Raw genomic sequence first — 6,000 nt, 5'->3', positions numbered from 1 at the left:
GTCAGGATACCACAGTTATGTCTAAAACAGAACTCCTCATTTTTCTTCCCAAACCCTGTCCTCTCCCTGACTTTCCTATCACCGTAGACAGCACCACCATCCTCCCTGTCTCACAAGCCTGTAACCTTGACATCCTAAACACATTTCTCTCATTCAATCCAGAATTCAGTCTGGCACCAAATCCTGTCAGTTTGATGTTCACAGCATTGTGAACTCCATCCAAGCTGCCATCAAGTTATTCCAAGCTTTTGTCCTATCTTCTCTTGATTACTATTATCAGCCCCCTTGATGACTTCCCTGCCTCCTGCCTCTCAGTGGGAAAGTGAGCATCGAGGGGATGGCAGAGTCAGCTGGGCTGGGAGGCCCCAGGAGGGCAGGAGCATGGAGGGCCTGGGCATCCAGCTGGCCTTTCAGTGACGGACCCAGTGTCCCCCAGGTGGGCCAGTGCTGCTCCCGCTGCAGCCATGAGTGGATGGGAGAGGGGGTGGGCTGGAGGGCCCAGATGTCAGGCCAGCCGATCAGTGACAGCCCCAGCATCACTCTGGTGGGCCAGTGCTGCTCTTGCTGTGGCCAAGAGGCAGTGGCATACCAGACCCACCAGATGCGCTCCACTGTTGAGGGGCAAACTGTTTTCTTCACTTGTAGTCACTGTTGGTAAGTGACTCCCCCCTCCCCTTTACACACTGCCCTTGCCCCTTGCTGTCCTCATCCCCCATGCACCCTGAGGGAGGCAATGCACTGAGGTGTGGGCTTGGAAGGCACAAGATGAACAAGTGACAATCCTTTGGGTGTCCTCCAGGAGAGATCAAATGGTGTGGTTGGGCCCACCCCTTCCAACACCTCTGGCAAGTCCCCCATGTCCCCCCACAATCCCCCAGCTCTGGGGTTACTGCTCCCTGTCTGGCTGGCCCCAGCAAGGAACTACTTCACGGGCTGTTTGATTACTGAACGGGAGGGAGGGAAGGAGAGAAGGAGGGAGTAGAGGAGGATGACAGGGAGGTGAGAAGACGGGGGGCCTCGTTCTTACAAACCGGCCCTACCCTTTCACCCCCAACTTAATAATAGTAATAATAATAATTCTGGTATTTGTTAAGCGCTTACTATATGTCAGGCACTGAACTTGTTGTCCACAAGAACCGACCAACTGGCAGCCAGGCCCATGGAGCAGAACTGAGAGGATAAGAGTTACTCCATTTTAGCGATTGCAGGACTTCCTTCCATTTTATGATCCCCTCCAGTTTGTGTTATGATCCCATCAAGTGTGTGAAATTGTTGACCCCAGACAAAAAAGATAACCACAACATTCTTTTGACTCCCACGTGAAGAATCCGTGATCACTTCCTGACTGCAGCTGCTAATTGTCGACTGCACATCTGTGTATCCCCGGAAAATAGGAACTGAACCCAGGGACTAATGGCAAACTCCCTCATTCCTCCCTTCCTCACTAATTGGCTGTATGCTTCAAAAAAGGCAGTGTTCTGAAGGAGGCTCAGGGCTACATGCCACTTGTATCCCACTGGGATGAAAAGATGTTTAGCCACTTTCCTCCTTTTCTGCACTATCCCGACTCCTGTCTCCAAGTCTATCTATATCATCACCTGGGGTAATCGAAGGCTATGATTGGAATTGCCGAACTTCAATCTGACATTTTCAGGTTATTTTCGAGGATAAACTAAACACTGGGGTAGATACAGGCAAATTAGGTTGGACACAGGCCCTGTCCCACATGGACAATCTTAATCTCCATTTTACAGATGAGGTAACTGAGGACCAGAGAAGTTAAGTGACTTGCCAAAGGTCACATAGCAGACATGTGGCAGAGCCAGAATTAGAACCCCCAGCCTTCTGACTACTGACTTGGACTGAGAGCATTATATGGGACAGGGACTGTATCCAAATTGATTAGCTTATACGTATACCCTAGTGCTTAGCACAATCATACCTCAGCAAGGCTCTTCTTTCTCAGGCCTCTGTTTACCCATCTGTTAACTGGGGATAATGTAATGTAATGTTAGAGAAGCAGCGTGGCTCAGTGGAAAGGGCATGGGCTTTGGAGTCAGAGGTCATGAGTTTGAATCCCAGATCTGCCACTTGTCAGCTGTGTGACTGTGGGCAAGTCACTTCACTTCTCTGTGCCTCAGTGACCTCATCTGTAAAATAGGGATTAAGACTGTGAGCCCCAAGTGGGACATCCTGATTCCCCTGTGTCTCCCCCAGCGCTTAGAACAGTGCTCGGCACATAGTAAGCGCTTAACAAATACCAATATTATTATTATTATTATAATGTCAGCCTCTCTCTACTTCACAGGGATGTTGAGAGGACAAAATGCAAAATGAAATAGATAATGAAAAAACACTGGAAAAATAAAAACACTTTACCTATCCATGAGAGTAATATTATTGTCATTAACATTAACATTATTCCACCTTTCTCCCTAATGTGATAATGATATTGATAACATTGGTCTTACTATGTGCCAGTCATTATACCAAGTACTGGGATAAGGCCAAGATAATCAGATAACAGTATAAGCAGGAGGAAGAAGAGGGACTGAATCCCCATTTTGCAGATGAGGAATCTGAAGCAACAGAGAAGTGAAGTGATAGCCCAAAGTCACACAGAAGACAAATGGTAGTATGGGGATTAGAACCCAGGATCTCTACACTCAGGCAGGGCATCTCTTCTACATAGACCCCTTATATTTTAAACACTTACTCCTGTCAGTCAATCAGTAGTATTTATTGAGCACTTACTAGGTGTAGAGCACTGTACTAAGCGTCTTGAGAACACAACACAGCAGAAACAGGAGGCAAGTTCCCCGCCCACATGGAATTTACAATCTAGAGGAGATGAATAAAGTCACATATATTTACAGTCTCTATACTTTACTCAAGTATCTGCCTTCTGCACTAGTTTGTAAATCCTTTGAGAACAAGGATCATGTCTGTTTACTCTATTTTACTCTCTCAAGAGTCAGGACCTTTGATTGATACATCACTGCCATTATTTGATAAAGAAGCAGTGCGGCCTAGTGGAAAGAGCTCAGGCCTGGGCTCTAAAGGTGGACCTGGGTTCTAATCCCAGTACCACCATCTGCCTGCTGGGTGAACTTGAGCAAGTCACTTAACTTCTCTGTTGCTTCAGTTTCCTCACTGGTAAAATGTGGATTCAAAACCTGTTCTTCATCCTGCTTATACTGTTATCTAATTATCTTGGCCTTATCCCTGTAAGCGCTCAAAAAATGATTGAATGAATAAATGAATTGAGCACATATTGTGTGCAGAGCACTGTATGGAGTATATGGGAGGGTATAATGTAACAAAGGTGGTAGATACAATCCCTGTCCAGGTGTTTACAATGAGTTTACAATCTAGTTAAAGTCTGTTGCTTTTTGTGCAAAGCACTATAGAGAGGGAAAACAGCTGGTTACTGTCCTCTGTGTAATAACCTCATAAAAAATATTACTTCATCTCACCTCCCTCCACAAGTTCCAGGAATTACTCTTTCGTGGAGAAGCCTCATAGCTACTGGAAAGAACCCGGTCCTGGGAGTCAGGGCCCCTAGGTTCTAATCCCAGCTTTGCCACTTGTCTGCTGAATGACCTTGGGCAAGTCACTTCACTTCTCCATGCTTCGGTTCCTCATCTGTAAAATGGGGATTCAATATCTGTTCTTCTACTTACTAAAACTGAGATCCATATAGGACAAGAACTCTGTCCAACCTGATTAACTTGTATCTGCCCAGCACTTAGATCTCTGCTTGACATATAATAAGCACCATAATTACTACTATTATTATCATTATGTTGTTACTTGGTCTTCTCCAGTCCACACTGAACACACTCAGTTGTTTTATAATAATAATAATTATGGTATTTGTTAAGCGCTTACTATGTGCCAAGCACTGTTCCGTTAAACACTTACTATGTGCCATGCACTGTTCTAAGCGCTAGGGTAGATAAGAGGTAATCAGGTAGTCTCACGTGGGGCTCACAGACTATGGGGAAATACACATTCCAAATATGGGGCATATGTAATCCCCATATTACAGATGAGGAAACTGAGGCACAGAGAAGTTAGGTGACTTGCCCAAAGTCACACAGCTGACAAGTCAAGGAGTGGGGATTAGAACCCAAGAGCTCTGACTCCCAAGCCCATGCTCTTTCCACTAACCTATGCTGCTTCTAATGCTTTTCTGTTTTTATTCTTATCTAGTCTTCACCTTCTGCCTCTATCTCAGTCAGTGGTATATACTGAGCACTTACTCTGTGCAGAACGCTGTAGTCAGCACGATAAACTGTATTTGTTGAGTGGCTAAGTGCTGAGCACGGTTCTAAGCACTTGGGAGAGTACAGTACAAATAATGCATAGAGATATTCCCTGCCCATAATGAGCTTAAAATGTGTTTTTATTCCCCTTAGGTTCCAGGAGAAAGAAGATTCTCACTCCTCTGATTCCAAATGATCCCAGAACCCCCCTGCCCACCTCTGGCGCAGGTGAGCAGGATTCCCTTTCCCCAGATCCCCAGTTTGCTGGAAGCAGCCTCCGACCTCATATGCCCCCCGTTGGGGTCAAGATCTTTCTTCCTTGCTCTCCCCATCCCTTTCGGAGAGGTTTCCCTATTAAAATGTACTTTTATCTACTGGAGTCTTGGGTGTGAATTGAATTTAGGGGGCTGAAGCCTGAGTCTGGGGGGTGAGGAAACCCAAAGACTGGGAAGACGGGAGACATTATCTTTGGTGTTTACTGAGCGTTTACTGTGTGCAAAGCATATACTAAGCACTTGGTTGAGTTCAGTACAACATTACCTGCCCATGAGAAGCAACATGGCCTAGTGCAAAGAGCACAGGCCTGGGATTCAGAGGACTTGAGTCCCAATGCCGGCTCTACCAGTTGCTTGCTGTGTGATCCTGGGCAAGTCACTTAACTTCTGTGACTCAGGTTTCCTCAACTGCATTAAATACCTGTTCTCCCTTTTCCTTCGACAGTAAGCCCCATACGGGACTGTAACTAACTTGTAATAAAATAATAATAATATGCAAAGCACTGTTCTAAGCACTGGGGGATAAAAGGTGATCAGGTTGCCCCACTTGGGGCTCACAGTCTTAATCCCCATTTTACAGAAGAGGGAACTGAGGCACAGAGAAGTTCCCAAAATCACTTGCCCAAAATCACACAGCTGACAAGCAGTGGGGCCTGAATTAATAATAATGATGGCAATAATAATGATGACAATTGCCAATAATGATTGGCAAGTGCTTACTATGTGCAAAGCATTGTTCTAATTGCTGGGGAGGGGATACAAGGTAAACAGGTTGTCCCACGTGGAGCTCATAGTCTTAATCCCCATTTTACAGATGATGTAACGGAGGCACAGAGAAATTAACTGACTTGCCCAAAGTCACACTGCTGACAAGCAGTGGAGCTGGGATTAGAACCCATGACCTCTGACTCCTAAGCCCATGCTCTTTCCACTGAGCCACGCTGCTGTACCTGCTCGGGCCCAGGGACATTGTGCTCCCCTACCGCTCCCCCACTCCTCCCGAGGCGGCCATTTTAGGAAGCCCTCACTCCCTCCTCCCCCTTGAGGTGATTCATCTCCCCCGCCCCCGCCCCGGGTGACGATATCCTTGTTCTCACCGTGTTACCTTACCTTAGCCGCCGCCCACGGCCGCAACCCACCCCGGACAACCTCAGCCCCCCTCCCCTCCCGCCACCACAGGGATATTTGGTGCTCTGGGACTCTCTCGGCCGCTGGCCGCTTGACTTTGAATCTGATCGGGTAGGGTTGGGTCGTCCCCTGACCCGGATCATCGCCTGCTTATTAACACTATTGTATTGGAGAAGCAGCGTGGCTCAGTGGAAAGAGCATGGGCTTTGGAGTCAGGGCTCATGAATTGGAATCCCAGCTCTGCCACTTGTTGGCTGTGTGACTGTGGGCAAGTCACTTCACTTCTCTGGGCCTCAGTTCCCTCATCTGTAAAATGGGGATTAAGACTG

Source organism: Ornithorhynchus anatinus, chromosome Y4 (genome assembly GCF_004115215.2).
Source record: "Ornithorhynchus anatinus isolate Pmale09 chromosome Y4, mOrnAna1.pri.v4, whole genome shotgun sequence".
NCBI classification, from domain to species: domain Eukaryota; kingdom Metazoa; phylum Chordata; class Mammalia; order Monotremata; family Ornithorhynchidae; genus Ornithorhynchus; species Ornithorhynchus anatinus.
The sequence above is the reverse complement of the archived record's forward strand: the minus strand, read 5'-3'. Positions refer to the sequence as shown.